The sequence below is a fragment of the Bos grunniens genome, chromosome 20 (assembly GCF_055505025.1).
Source record: "Bos grunniens cultivar Pamir isolate PY7600 chromosome 20, Bosgru_T2T1.0, whole genome shotgun sequence".
NCBI lineage: Eukaryota > Metazoa > Chordata > Mammalia > Artiodactyla > Bovidae > Bos > Bos grunniens.
The window spans coordinates 58519164-58534820 of NC_141184.1; the positions used below are offsets into that span (position 1 = coordinate 58519164).

At 45.1% G+C, this 15657-nt stretch overlaps 1 long non-coding RNA gene across 2 annotated transcripts in view; it reads left to right on the forward strand.

The window, feature by feature from the left end:
- LOC147350461 (uncharacterized) overlaps window positions 1–15657 on the forward strand; it is a 49849-nt gene that overhangs the window by 18136 nt on the left and 16056 nt on the right. The window lies entirely within an intron of this gene.

A 15657-nucleotide genomic window follows, 5' to 3' on the forward strand; every position in this document is an offset into this window, starting at 1 on the left:
TTGGCAGCTGAGTTCTTTACCAGGTGAACCATCAGGGAAGCCCAGATTTTAGATAGATACACATAATTTTTAAAAATTTAATTGGGACAATGTAGTATATATACTTGTGACAGATCGATTAGAAAAGGGCCCCAGTTCTCCACTTCTCCCTATTTAGAATTGTTACGAGTTTGCAAACCTTCCCACCAAGAAGCAGAGTCCACTATCCCCGTGTATGCTGGCCTTGTGACTTGTTCTGGCTCACAGAGTGCAGTGGGAGTGACGTTTGTCAGATCTTAACCCGGGCCTCAGGAGGAGGCCTGTGTGCCTCCCCCGCCTCTCTCTCTGCCATGGTAACAAGCCTGGCTGTTCTGATGACTGAGGAGGGCTAAGGAACCTCAGCTGGTAGTGAGTTAGTAGGGCAGTTCTTTCCTTAATAATGTAGTCTTTATTCCGTAAAGGAAAAAAATAACCAAATCTGGTAGATGAACATAGTATATTTTAACTTGTATTTCACTGCTGACTAGTAAAACTGAGCCATTCCTGGCCATTGCCCGTTCCTGTTCTTTGCTTGTTTCTCTCTTGAGATAGTCATCTGTTTGCAGAGTCCTACTGAGTGAGCTCTGGCCTTTTACTCACATCCTTGCTTATATCCTGGCAGCTTGTCCCCAAACATCCATTAGGCAGCCCCAAGCCTCGGGAACACGGATCTCATTTTTATCAGTGAGAAAATCCTAAATGTGTTGGCAGTGAGGGATTAGATGGAGAAAATTGAAGTTGAAGAGGGAGAGGGAAGTGGAAGTGAGCTGCGAGAAAGAGCCCTTTCAGCTGGGGACATCTGGGTCCCTCCAAACTCGCTGTCACTTCTGACCTTTTTGCAGCCGCTCGCTAAAATAAGCATTGTGGATTCTGCTGTGCTGTGTCCTGGTGATTTAAAGGGCCAGGAAGAGCATAAAATAGAGCAGAGCAGTGTGCTCAGAGGGGGTGCGCTGAGGGGAACAGGGCAGGAAGGAGCTGGGTAACAAAGAGCCACCAGAGCCACGGACACTGAGGCTGATTTTGCTGTATAACAGGCTCTGCCGGGGTGTCCTCCAGTGGCTCAGCGGTAAAGAATCTGCCCGCAATGCGGGAAACACAGGAGACGCAGGTTCGATCCCTGGGTGGGGAAGATCCCCTGGAGGAGAAAATGGCAACTCACTCCAGTATTCATGCCTGGAAATTTCCATGGACAGAGGAGCCTGGTGGGCTACAGCCATGGGGTTGCAGAGTCAGACACGACTGAAGACATAAGGCCTCTTCAGGGCCTGCTGTTTGCACGCGTATTCACTGGGGTCCAGTCAAGCTGTAGTGCTTACTGCGCTCTGCTGAGTGCCTTTGGGTCCCGTCCCCACAGAGCCTGGGCCTCGCACACCGGGCGCGCCTCCTGGCTCTTCCCTGGCCCAGCCGGCCCCTCTTCTGCGGAGTTCCATGTTGGGTTCAAATGAAGATTCTACCTTTTAACTGGGAAAACTTTAAAAGAAATTGAATTCTTCTTATTATTGTGTACATATTGTTACTGAAGTGAAACACACAGACAGCAAAGTGCCAAAGCTTTGGGGACACGTCTTGAACTGGAACAGTGTAGTCACAGCCTAGATCAAGACCAGTGTGCCAGCAGCGCCTGTGCCACACTAGGATCACCCTGTTGTCAGAGGTAACCGCCATTCTGATTTCTATGACCACACGTTAGCTTTACACGTGTGCAATTACACTGAAAGGTGTGTACCTTTTTGGGCTCTGGGTGTGTTTGCTCAACATTGTGTCTGTTAGAGTTACCAACTTTGTTGCTAGTAAAAGTATTTTTTCTTTTTCCTTACTATGTAGTATTCCATTTTGTGAAAAATCTCACATTTTATCCATTCCAATGTTGATGAATATTTTGGTTGATCTTGGCTGTCATAAATACACATCTATGAATATTCTTAATCATGTCATTTTTGTACATATCTGCATTTATTTGGGGTATATACCTAGGAATGGAATTTCTGGGTGATAGAGTGTTCATATGTTCAGTTGAGTAGATATGGACAAGTTTCATAGTGGTTCTACCAATTTGCATTCCTACCAGCAATATCTGAGTCCCAGTAATTCCCTATCTCACCAATATGTGGTATTGTCAGTTTTTAAGAATTTGTTTTAATTTTAGCCATTCTGGTGAGTAGGTAATGGTGTCTCTTTGTAGCTTTAATTTGCATTTAATTTCCATGGTGACTAGTGCTACTGAAGATCTTTTCATAGACTCATTGGTCATCTGGGTATTCTCTTTTGTGTGGTATTTTTTTAGTTGAGAGTATATTTTTATGGCTTGTCTATCTGTCTACATATCACATATATTTATGTATGTATGTTTTAGATTGGAGAAGGCAATGGCACCCCACTCCAGTACTCTTGCCTGGAAAATCCCATGGACGGAGGAGCCTGGAGGGCTGCAGTCCATGGGGTTGCTGAGGGTCAGACATGACTGAGAGACTTCACTTTCACTTTTCACTTTCATGCATTGGAGAAGGAAATGGCAACCCACTCCAGTGTTCTTGCCTGGAGAATCCCAGGGACAGGGGAGCCTGGTGGGCTGCTGTCTATGGGGTCACACAGAGTTGGACACGACTGAAGTGACTTAGCAGTATGTTTTAGATAGATACACCCAATTTTTAAAGCATAATTGGAACAATGCAGTACATGTTTGTGACAGATTGATTGAAAATGGACCTGATTCTCTCTCTCTTCCTGTATTCAGAAACTTTGCAATATGAGTTTACAAATCCTCCCATCAAGAAGCAGAATCCATCTTCCCCCAAAGCTCTGCTGGGCTGGTGACTTGCTTTGGCTAGTAAAATGTGGTAAAAGTGATGGTTTGCCAGTTCTGAGCCCAGGCCTCCAGAGGCCTGTGTGTTTGCTCCCTCTGTCTCCCTTTACCCCTGAGTCTGCTGTATTAACAAAGCCAGGCTGGTCTGATGAAGACTGAGGAGGGCTGAGCAACCTCAGCTGGTAGCCAGGTTAGTAAGTCAGTTCTTTCCTGATAAGGCAGTCTTTATTCCTTTAAGGACAAAATAGCCAATTCAAATTTGGTAGATGAACATGATATTTTAACTTATACTTCTTTATTAATAGTAAAATTAAATATTAAAAATACATTTAATGGCCATTGATTGTATTCTTCGCATATTTTTTTCTTGAGGTATTCACCTATTTTCAGAGCTTTTTATATAGAAGCAATATTAACTCTCAGTATTGTATGCAGAAAAATTGTTCTCCAGTTTACTCTTTCCCTTTAGAGTTTAATAATGGTATTTCTACATTAAAATTTTAACTTTATGTAGTTAAATGCATTAACATTTTCCTTTATAAACCATTTCCTTTTGTGCAATACTAAGAAAAATTGTCCCTTCTCTACACTGTTATTTACCTATTACCTTTTAGAGAACACAAATATTCCAAAGGAATAAATCTCTAATTGTGGAACATGGGGACTTGCTTATTAAAGGAGATTATTTGGGCAGGAAACAAATTACATTAGGATGCTTTTGTATATCAGTGAAAAACTCTGCCTCAAACTAGTTAAAAATATACATTTTATGTTATATTACAAAAAAATTAAGAAGTATGACAGTTTCAATAATTGGTTAAGCCATCAGCTCAGTGGGTTTTTTCTTATAGACTTGTGCTTTTTCCATCTCGCCATAATGCCATTGGTGGGTGTTAACTTTGTCTTCATGTGGTTCTCCTCATGATCACAGTATGGTTGCCAGTTAGCCAAAGGATGATACATTTCCTTGTTCTATTCAGAGAAAAGACAGAGTATCTCTCAAGATTGAAATACATGTCTTTAGTATAACTGCCATCTAAGGTCATGTGCCTACCACTAGATCAATAACAGTGACTAGGAGAATGCCAATCAAGGATTCTCTTAGTTCATTTGGAATTCTCCTTTGGGAGTTACAAATTGGACTATTATACAACGTAAGTGAGGTTTGAACAAGAAAGATGAAATGGGGAAAGGATGTTGAACAGGTCCTCACTGATGGTCACCCCAGGCCCTTCTAGGCACACCTCCAGTTGGATGCCATTTTCCAATTTGTAGTCTCAAGAAAATCATAGCCATTTCCCATGTATTCTAAAAAACAATTGGGCTTTGGATTCAACTCAACCTCAATTTGGATCCAGGCTCTGCTCTTTATCACGTATGGCATCTCCTGTAGGTTAGGTTATTTAGCCCCTTTAAGCCTCAGTTTCCCCATATGTAAAATGGGAATAATATCTATGTTGTTTGATACATAGAAGATCCTCAATAACTGCTGTTTCTTATAATGACCACTCATAAGTCAGCTCATAATTTTCATTTCCTTAGCTCTGTTTTGTCTCAACAAGACATTTGAGTCCATTTGTGATTTACCATGCTATATATTATTTGCTATGCAGCAAGGTTCAAACACAGACCTGGCTTTTCTTTCCATAACACTCCCATTTGCCTTTCCTCTGCCCTTCTATTTCTCTTACATGCTCCTGAGTTTGGGTGTTTGATGCACTTTACACATGAGTGGCGTTGACCCCCTCACCCCCCATGAATTATATCTGACAAAATTTTGAGGGTTAGCATTTATAAAAAGATGATTCCATCTATGAGAAAGTAGCCAGCTCTCCAATGCATGTTAAATCATCCTTTGGTTTAATAATAAAAACCAACTGCCTATTCCCATTTGCAACTAACGTAAGCAGAGTTCTTTTAATTTCTATTACCTCATGCTTATCAAGTGAAGCTGAGCTCCTTTCAGGCATCACCTGTTTGTGTGTGTGCTTGTGTGTGTCCATTCCCCAGCATGACACAAGACAATCTGTCATCCTGGCAAAGAGGAATGAGGCTCGGAGACAGGAGGACTGAGAAGCAGGCAGTCTCCTTGTGCTGTCAATCTGGGCTGATGACCTAGGGCCTTTTTACGCATCAGCGCTCATGCTTGGGTCATGACCAAATAAAGTGTTTCTTCAGCTGGCGTTGTGATGAGTTGGTCTGGAGGTGAGACATAATTTTGCTTTCCCTGCCAATGATGGGAGTGACTGCTCTCCATTTATCAAAACAATACGTGAGCCATCTGGGCCTCCTGAACACTCCCTCAAACACAACACACCATAGACATATGTAATGATGTTACTTGGAGGTTACCTTGACACAAAGTCAAGTTGACCCCTCCAATATTTCCCAAAGCATTTGGATGTTCATTTCATTATTGTGTTTATTATTTTCTTCATGGGAGGTGCCCCTTAAGACTGGAAGACTGGAAGGCTGTATAGAATGATTAAGCATAGATGCTCAAATTGGCCTACTCAAGTTCCTTGATGTATGACCTCATGCAAGTTAATTAACCTCTTTAAATTTCAGTGTTCCCATCTGTACAGAAGAGTGAATAGTACCCACGTGGCTATCATAGGAAGCTCTTTGATCTTTGACTCAGGTTCTTGGCATAGGAAGGAAGGACAGAGCTCTTAAAACCCTTTCAATTTCCTAAGGGATAAAGATATTAGAGAGTCTTTTATTCCACTGAAGCAAATTCTTAGTGGTGTCGTGGCAGTTCAAATGCAGGTTGGAAAAGAATTTCCAGAGTATTGCAGAAAGGACTGAGTTTATTAAGAACAAAGAGCAGAGAGAATGTGGGCACTGTGAGTGCAGCAAGCCGACCTCCTGACAGACCAGGGAAAGTCAACGCTTTTCATGGGTTAGTAGACAATTTTTATAGTCTCAAAATTATTGCAGGAAGGTTGGCATTAGGTGATTGGGTTAGGGCACTATTGTCTTTCCTGGTGGCTCAGATGGTAAAGAGTCTTCCTGCAAAGCAGGAGACCCAGGTTCGATCCTGGGTTGGGAAGATCCTCTGGAGAAGGGAATAGCTACCCACTCCAGTATTCTTGCCTGGAGAACTGCACGGACAGAGGAGTCTGGTGGGTTACAGTCCATGATGTTGCAGAGAGTCAGACACGACTGAGTGACTAACAGTAGGGCTCTATAGGGTGACTGCCAGGGTGGTCATTTTTTGCCTAATTTGGGGTCAGGAAACCTGCTGGTGATGATCAGGGGGCTTTTGGCAATGGTTACAAAGGGGGTCAGTCAGTTTCACAGGCGACCTTGGTTCTGGGCTCTGCTTCTGTGGCCTTGGTGCACGGTCTTGCCCCTGTGGCCTTGGAGCAGGACTCCACAGATGGGCCTGTGGACAGCTCAGGACAGGGGCCAGTCTCCAGAAAGAAGAAGGCTTGATTAGAGGCTTGGAAATTTCATGCCCACCACTCAACCTGAGAGAGGCTGCTGGTTGAGTTCAGTCATCAATGGCCAGTGATTTAATCCTGCCTATGTAATCAGACCTCCATTCAGTCTCTAAACAGTGGGGTTCAGAGAGCTTTGGAGTTGGTGAACACATCTGTGTGTCAGGATCGTGCTGTAGGCACAGGAGACAGAAGCTCCTGTGCTTGGGATCCTTCTGGACCTTTCCCGGTACATCTTGCCATCCGGCTGTTCACTTACATCCTCCAGAATAAACTCCTAATACTGAGTATCCTCTTGAGTTTTGTGAACCCCTTTGTAAATGATCGAACCTGAATGGGGTTGGCTGTGGGAACCCCTGACTTTGCAGCCAAGTCAGACAGAAGTGTGGGTCCCCTGGGCACCCAGGACTTGCAACTGGTCTCTGGTAAGGGCAGCCTTGTGGGACCCAGTCCTTTAATCTGTGTGGTCTGATGCTAACCCCATGTCTTCAGTTCCAGAACTGAATTCAATTGTGACACCGAGGTGATATTGGAGGCTTGGAGGGCTGGTTGTTGGTGTGAAAAAAGCCCACACATTTGGTGTCTGAGGTGCTGTGAATCAAAATAGTTCCTCCCATCACAGAGGATTGTTATGAAAATAAATAAGGTAATCCTGAAAGGTCCAGTATGGGACCAACCTTCAGTAAACCTCAACAAGTGGTAGTGTTGAGAAGGTTAGGATTGTTTTTTAACCACAATTAGAACAATACCTGCTTATTTATTTATGTGAAAATTATTGTTTCGCTTAATTCCTCCAGTTTTAAAGATGATTTTTTTATTCAGCTCTTCAGCACACCATCCAGTTTTTGACACCGTGGTTTGGAGACCAATGAACGCCAGCCACTCTGTATCTCTGTGGGAGAGGTTGAGACTTTCCAATGAGTTACGTAAAAACACATCTTTGCAGATTAATAGAGAAAAACAGCCTGTGCAATCAGCTGAAAGCCTTTTTGCTTGTTTGTTCACAGTTCCTATGTTCCTGTTCTGGTGTGGCTTCTGGGGAGAGAACTCAGACGTGATGTGACTGTGTCTGGTGGGTCTCAGAGGATCCTCCATGTGGGTGCTCCCTGTAGCAGGAAGGGCTCAGAGGCAAGTCTGGGGAGGAGTGGGAGGGCAGCAGGTCCTCCCCTTGGTGGCTCCCTGCGCTGTAGGAACCAAGTGTGTTTGTCAGGAGGCTGGTGGGCCTAATCGGATGGCCTTAAATATCTAGACATAGCCAGCTTGACCACCATAAGGCAGTGAAACTGGGTTTGGCATGTGGCCTGCATAATCTCTCTCGATGCGGGAGGCTCTGGGATGAATTAAGTGGTGGAAATCATGCTTGCTTTGTCTCTGAAATGTCCAGAGGGCCTTCTGTTTGGCTGGGTTGTATTCTGCTTGAGCGCTGGCTTTACAGATGGCACATGGGAGGGCCTGACCGGGGGTGGGGGGGGAGCACCTCGGGTGGTCTCCAGCTGTGCTGTGGGGACGCTCTGGCCAGGGTCCAGCCGCTAGCTCTCTGTGAGCTCAGGAGGATGTAACCCAGCAACACCGTTGAGAAGACAGCTCCGCGGGGGCTGTGGAAATGTGCCCAAGGAGAGAAAGCGTGTGCCTGCTCTGCGTCCCTGGGAGGCTCTGCTCGAGGCCTCTTCTGTTATGGACCGGCTCTTCCTTCCTCCTAGCCTCTGTCCCCGAGGTCACCAAGAGGGCACTCTCCCGTCTCAGCAGTGGAGGGAGCGCTCCGGGATGGCTTAGTGTTTAGTGGGAGCATCTCAGAGCATGGGGCCAAAGGCTCTGAACGTCTAGAGCAGACCCTCTGGCTGTCCAGTCCGTGTGAGCCCCTACATGGGGGTCTTCTTCCAGTGCAGCTTCTGCCTCAGGAGGCCTGGGCTCAGACCCAGCATTCTGTATTTTTAATAAGCTCCCAGGTCGTGTGGCGGCTGGTCTGGGACTACAGTTCTGGTAGTGAGGGTCTAGATCAGAGGTCTGCCCATCAGTAGCATTAGCACCCCTGGGAACAGGCTAGAAATGTGCGTTCTTGGGCTTGACCCAGATGTACTGAAACAAAGCCTGTGGATGTGTTGAAATCTGTGTCTTAACAAGTCTGCTAGGTGATTCTGATGACTGCTGAAGTTTGAGACCCACTGGTTGAGGATACAGACAAACTTGACCATTTTGATATCACCAATTTACATTTTTTTCCAAAATAGAAGAAGGAAAACTTTTAGAACATTAAGGTGTGTAACAGCCAAGTTTGAATAGAAATTCCCTTGAGCAGATCATGTTTAACAACTCTTGACATTAGCCGTCCACACCTGGCTGCTTCCATTTGGCTCACAGCTGTGAAGAAGGAAGAGGCAAAAAGAGAAAAATTTTTAACCTCAAAGGAAGTCCATGTTAACTTAAAAAAAATTCACACAGTATTGAACATTATAACTGAAAAAGTGGGTGTTCTCCTCTTCCTGTCATTCTTTCCCATTTTGTGTGGGAAGTAACCACTGCCCACGATTTGACATTTGACATCGGATTTCTTTTTTTGCAAAAGGTTTGTACACAAGTACACCTAGAGAGCCCATTTTTAAGTACAAAAATTATAATGTCTTGTGTATTGTTTTCCAGTTTGTTCCTTGCATCTCACCTTCTTCCACAGGTAATGTGGAAGTTTCTGAAACCTCAGGGCCATAGTGGGACAGCTCTGTGATCACCCCGTGCTGATGTGGGGGTACTGAGCCAAGGCTTTGCCCACAGGGAGCTCCCAGAAGGGAGCAGGGCCAGAAGCTCCCTACTGCTTTGGCTGGCTGCACTCTGTCTAATACACACCTTCTCCCCGAGGATGTTACTGCAGAGAAGGGAGGTTAGATGCGTGTGCCTCAATGCCTGTTTCTTCTCCCTTCTTTTGTCCTTCTCCCTGTCCTTCTTCCCACACCCAACTTGGTTGGAAGGGGCAGACTTGTCCCTCTTTCGTGTTTCAGGAACCAGTCTGGGGTCATATCTTCAGTGCTTTTGTATTCTGAAAGAGACTTGGTGATTTGGATTGGAGCTGGGCTCTCAATAAAGGAGGAGTATCAGTCTGGGTTGAGCTCCAGCTGGCAGCAATTACTTGTTAAATTTTTTAAATTATTTCTTTATTTTTGGCTGCCCCGGGTCTTTATCTCTGTGTGCAGGCTTTCTCTAGTTGTGGTGAGTAGGGTCTATTCTCTAGTTGCCGTGTGCGGACTTATTGCTGTGGCTTCTCTTGTTCTCTTGTCTCTTGTTCTCTTGTCTCTTGTTCTGGAGCTCGGTGCTTCAGTAGTTGCGGTGTGTGGGTTCAGCATTGAGGCTCCTAGGCTCCGGAGCACCGGCTCAGTAGTTGTGGCGCACAGGCTTAGCTGCTCTATAGTCCGTGGGATCTTCCCCGATCAGAGATCGAACCTGTGTCTTCTGCCTTGGCAGGTGAATTATTTACCACGGAGCCACCAGGAAAGCCCTTAATTTTTAGTTTTAACACAGGCAGATTGAATACATTATGTTCAAAGGCCAGAGGAGACGGCTCCAGACTTAGCTTCTGGAAGTGACTCCCAGAACAACACTGCAGAATTAGCCCCCTAAGGGTGCTGCTGCCTCTGTCGGGAAATCAGGAAGGGAAACCTCTGTACCCACAGCAGAACTACTACAGCCTCAGCCAGCATCCATGCCAGCAAAATACGTGCCGTGTGTTCCACCAGCGAAGAAGTCACCTCACTGAGGATTTGCAGATATCTTGTGGGGTGTCTGCTTGATGCCAGGTGACAGAGAAGCCTGAGATCTAAGGACATCAGGGAAGCACAGTCTTGTTTTCCTGCCCCTGGTGTGTGCAGCAAGGCTACTAGGGAGTGGGTGGAATGGAAAAGGCTGAGACAATCTGAGAACAAATGTCAACCACAGGATAGTGGAGGACTAGATAACACGTGGGTGAAAATGTGTTGGTTTATTTCCCTTGATACTGTGATCATAATTCACAGCTACTAAGTCCATAATCCTCATGGGCATAAACTCTTCCAGAGCTCGTTTTTTTAAAAAAGTCTACATTATATCTTGCATTCAGAAGTTTAGCAGGCATTGTATAAAGTGATGTGTCCTTTCACTTGTCTTTTATAAGATGCTTGGTACCAAAATCTCCAGCCCAGGACAATGTGCTAAGGGGACCTCAAGATGTAAAAAGAGAGAGAGAGACCTGGATTCCAAGGAATTTAAAGTTCATGAGGGTCTCATCAGAGCCACCTAATAATGCTATTATCACTACCACCATCATCATTATAGAATAATTAGTATGTATAGTTTAGTGGTTGCTATAAATACACTGTCTCATTTGTACCTTAGAACAGCCCTGCCTGATAAGGGTTGTTTATCTCTTTTGTTTATCAGGGCTTTCCCTAATAGCACAGTTGGTAAAGAATCTGCCTGCAATGCAGGAGACCTGGGTTTGATCCCTTGGTCAGGAAGATCTCCTGGAGAAAGGAAAGGCTACCCATTCCCTAACCCTAACCGACTCAAAGAGTCGGACACGGCTGAGTGATTTTCACTTTCACTTTTTTTTTCATCCCTTTTGTTGGGTGAGCAAACTGTATTTCAGAGGACTGGGTAATTTTCCTACATAATGTCACAGCTAGCACATGGCAAGGCTGGAATCTGAACACAGAACTGGCTACGATCAAAGTTGATACTCTTTGTGTTTTATCCTACTGCTTCCTATAACTGCCCAAGATTTGAAACATAAGAACACAGTCATTCTAATAGCAATTTTACAGATTTAAACCAGGGACTAGTAAATTATGGCCCGTGGGTGGAATCTAGTCCATCATCTCTTTTTTGTACATACAGCTTTATTGGAGCTTGAGTAGTTGAGACAGAGTTGAGTAGTTAAGACAGAGGCCAAATAGCCTGTAAAGCATAAAATATTTACCAATTGGCCCTTTACAGAGTTTTCCCTGATTTGAATAATTCCAGGCAGATTCCTTTTTGTCCTTCATCTTTCAAATATGAGCATAAGAAACTCATCACTTGAGAAGTTAACATTTCCGGTTGTGTCTATTTGTGAGCTGTCCCAAACATGTACAATCATGTGATGTAGGGAGTTTCCTATGCATACATGGTCATGTAATGCAGGGAATTTCCCGTGCATACATGGTCATGTGACACAGGGAATTTGTGAGTGGAAAGCACAGTGTGGCCTCAGATAAATGTGAGCTGGAGGCCTGTTTCTGGTCCTCACTTGCTCTGTGGCCTTTGAGAAATTGATTAATCTACTTAACTCTGTTCATTCTCATTTATTCATTCAAAAATATTTATTGAGTGCCTACTAGGTACCAGGCAATGCTGTCTGTGTTGAGGACATAGCTCTGAACAAAACACAAAAATCCCCGCCTTGGTGGAGTTGGCATTCCACCAGGTAGAGGGAGACACTAAAAAGAGAAGTAAATGTTTATAGTGTGAAGATGGCAATTAAGTGTCATGAAGAAAAATAAAGAAAGGGGGAACAGATAGTTTCAGGGTAGGAAGAAGAGAGGATATAGAGGGACTGCAGTTTTTTAAAAAACTTTTTTATTGGACTATAGTTACTTTACAACGTTGCATTAGTTTATACTGTACAGCAAAGTGAATCAGCTATATGCATACATATAACCCTTCTTTTTTGATTTCTTTCCCATTTAGGTCACCACAGAGCACTGAGTAGGTTTCTTGAGCTATATAGTAGATTCTTGTTAGTTGTCTATTTTATGCAGAGTATCAGTAGTGTATATACATCAATCCAAATTTCTAGTTCATCCCACCCAGAAGGCTGCAGTTTTAAGTCGGGTGGTTAGGGATGCCCTCAATGGGAAGGTGATATATGAGTAAAGACCAGAAGGAGAGAAGAAGTAAGGTAGTAAAAGTCTGCAAAAAAGAATGTTCCAGGTTGAGGTAAGAGAGAGAAAGGCCCTGAGGCAGAAGCATGTTGAGCATATTAAAGAAATGGCAGGGTGGCCAGAGGGGCTGAAACAGAATGAACAGCGATGCAGCAGCAAAGGAGGTCCAGGTGGCGCTCGGGACTTGCACATGTAATGTAAGTTATCATAAGCAGTTTGGTTTTTACTTTTGATGTGATGGAAAGCCAATGGAGAGCTTTTGAACACTGACAGACGTAACTTGATTTATGCCTTAGATAGTCCACTTCAGTTTCCGGGTTGGGAAGAGCATGGAGGTGGGAGAGTGGTCAAGGGTAGCAGCAGTGGGATCACTTAAAGAAGATACTGCAGTCATCCGAGGAAGAGATGATGCTGGCTCAGAGCAGGGCGGCTGTAGTGAGTTGGTGAGATGTGCTTGGATTCTGGAAATATTTTGAAGGTAGATCTAAATTTTGGATCTTGACAGACTGGATGTAGGCTTTTAAAAAAATTCTTCATTATTTTTGGCTGTGCTGGGTCTTCATTGCTACTCAGCCTCTTCTCTGGTTGCAGCACGCAGGGGCTACTCTGTTGCAGTGCTCAGGCTTCTCGCTGCGGAGCACAGGCTCTAGGGCACGCCTGTTTCAGCAGTTGCACAACACAGGCTCAGCAGTTGCGGTTGCTGGGCTCTAGAGCCCAAGTCCACTTGTTGCGGTGTATGGGCTTAGTTGCTCTGTGGCATGTAGCATCTTCCTGGATCAGGGATCATATCCATGTCTCCTCCACTGGCAGGTGGATTCTTTACCACTGAGCCACCAGGGAAGCCATGGATATAGGCTTTGAGGAAAAATAAAGACTTTGGTCCACAGGCCTGGAAGGATGAGGCTCAGTTAAGAGTCTTAACTGAGATAGGAAAATAGCAGTTGGAGTAGGTTTGAGTGGAGGATTGAGTTTGGTTTTGGATGTACTAAGTTTGAGATAGCTGCAAGACAATGGGGATATTAAATAGGCCGTTGGATAAAGGAGTGAACCTGAAGTTGCTGTTGTCGATAAATGACCAAGTCCAGGGTGTGACTGTGGGAGTGGGTGGCTGAGATGGCACAGAGGACAAGATCTTCAGGACCTGAAAAGACAGAATATTGGCAAGATTATCCATGTGGATGTTAAAAGTACCAAGGATTTTGATAAGGGTGCTGTTAGACTGGCAATGCTGCTGCTGCTGCTAAGTCGCTTCAGTCGTGTCCGATTCTGTGCAACCCTACAGACGGCAGCCCATCAGGCTCCCCCGTCCCTGGGATTCTCCAGGCAAGAACACTGGAGTGGGTTGCCATTGCCTTCTCCAATGCGTGAAAGTGAAAAGTGAAAGTGAAGTTGCTCAGTCATGTGCAACTCTTAGCGACCCCATGTACTGCAGCCTACCAGGCTCCTCTGTCCATGGGACTTTCCAGGCAAGAGTACTGGAGTGGGGTGCCATCGCCTGCTCTGAGAGTGGCAATGAGCCAAAAGCAAAAATCTTTGTGGAATGAGGGTAGAGATGTGAGGACTGGAGGCTCAGTGGGGATGACTGCGACCAAGAGGGATGAGGGGAACAGTGTGATGATGTAAGATACGAAGCTCTGGCGTGCGGATTTGGGAAGAAGAAAGGTCTGAAGAGGTAGTGAGGAGCAGAGAACTGTTATCCCATCTCCAGTCTGGCTGTTGGTAAGGGGTATGAGGGGGGAAATGGCCACCATTTAAAGGGGCTGCCGGAGAAGCGGTGTCCTCAGATTTAGTTACAGTGAGGCGAAGGGCATGGTTCCGAGGAGGCTGAGGATAGCAGAGATTTTGCTGAGGATTGGCTCTGTGATCAGACAGGTATAGTAGGGGATTTCAGAAGTTAGGAGTGGGTGTTAGCAGAGGACAAGGGTCAGAAAAGGAGATGTCCACATGGTTTGGGGCCCTGGAGTTCTTTTGGTAGCTGATTCACAGGAATAACAAATCTGGTGGTCATGAGGAGGAGGGTGGTGGCTGAGACATGAGTAGTGGAGGGAGTCCGGGGGGGCTTGGGGTCTTTCCAGGACAAGCGGTTCTGGGGCTTCGTCTTGATTCCTGCCAGTGGAAGTGCCGAGGCTGGGAAAATAAGGTCTTCCTGGGGTGTGGAGCTCTCTCTCAGTTCCTCCAGTGGGGCAGGGAGCTCCCTCTTGTCTCCTGTCGTCAAGGGCATGGTGGCCACAGCAAGGAACAGAAAGAACTCAATCTAGGAAAAGAGTGCTTGCTGGAAGGTCTCGCGTGGGCTCCAAGGGCTGCCTGGAAATCAGCAGCTAAAGTTCATGGCTCCTCTTTTCAGTCTTTGCTGCTAAGACTCATCAAGCAGCTTCATCTCTCTTGCTCTTCACTCAGATTTGAGCTTTTGACAGAAAGAGGTGGTACAAACACGTTTCCTGGGAGGCCACCTCTCTGGATTGTGGGATGAAGACAGGGGAGATCAGAGATGGGAAAATGATTATGAACTGGACAGATTCGAGCTGAGATGTCTAATTCACTAAACTGAAGATTCTCATGCATTAAATGAAGGGTCATTTGATAATGTTTACCACATTGAATTGAGGTGAAGATTTAATGAGGTCATAGAGAGACAACTTTTAGCACAGTATATCTTACCCAGTTGCCACCCCCTACATATCAAATTTTATTTTTATAATCATGGTGTCTAGTAATTTGTCATTATACAGAGGGACACATTTGATTTGTTCCTGCTGCGTGTGAATCACTGAGCTCCCGAGGAAGTTGGGGAGGAGGCTGGACAGCACGGGAGCACTGCGTCTGGTTGGCCCCCACCGGGACCAGCAATGGGCACTGACATTTCGATGTGGCTTTGCTGTTCTTTACTTTGGTCTGAAGGGACATTGCATTTCTATTTGTATTTTATTGCTTTTTCTTGTGGAATCCTATGCTATAGAGGTTTGCTTGCATACAGGAACGCCCGACAGTCTGAGGACTCATTCTCAGCTAATGCCAAGGGTCTCGGTGGGTCTCCTTCTCTGCCTGCTACGGCAGCTCCTTCATCTCCTTGACCTTCACAGCTGACCTCCACTGGCTTGCTTTTGTCTGGTTTCTAACTCAGTTTCTATTAGGACAGACCTTGAATGTGAGCAGCCATGCATTCGCCCCTTGGATAAGAATTTTTAGTTAGTCCTTTCATTTAGAATGTATTGACTTATGTGTCTATCTGAGCACTTGTGGATAAACGTGGGCACGATGCATAGATGTGCCCTCTATTGTGCGTCTTAAAGAGATCATAAACGTATTGATGGGAGCTGTGTGATAAGAAAAATGTGGCGTGTGCGGGAATCATTTTGGTTCCTACTGAGAAGCCCCAAGGACGCCTAAGTGTACTGAATCAGTAATGTATTATTGAAGAGGAGCCTATTATAATTCAGGTCACAGTGATTTGCAGCTGCTGCAAGGTCACCAAGACCCCTTCTATGATCTCTGGATTGTCCCAGGTAGCAGA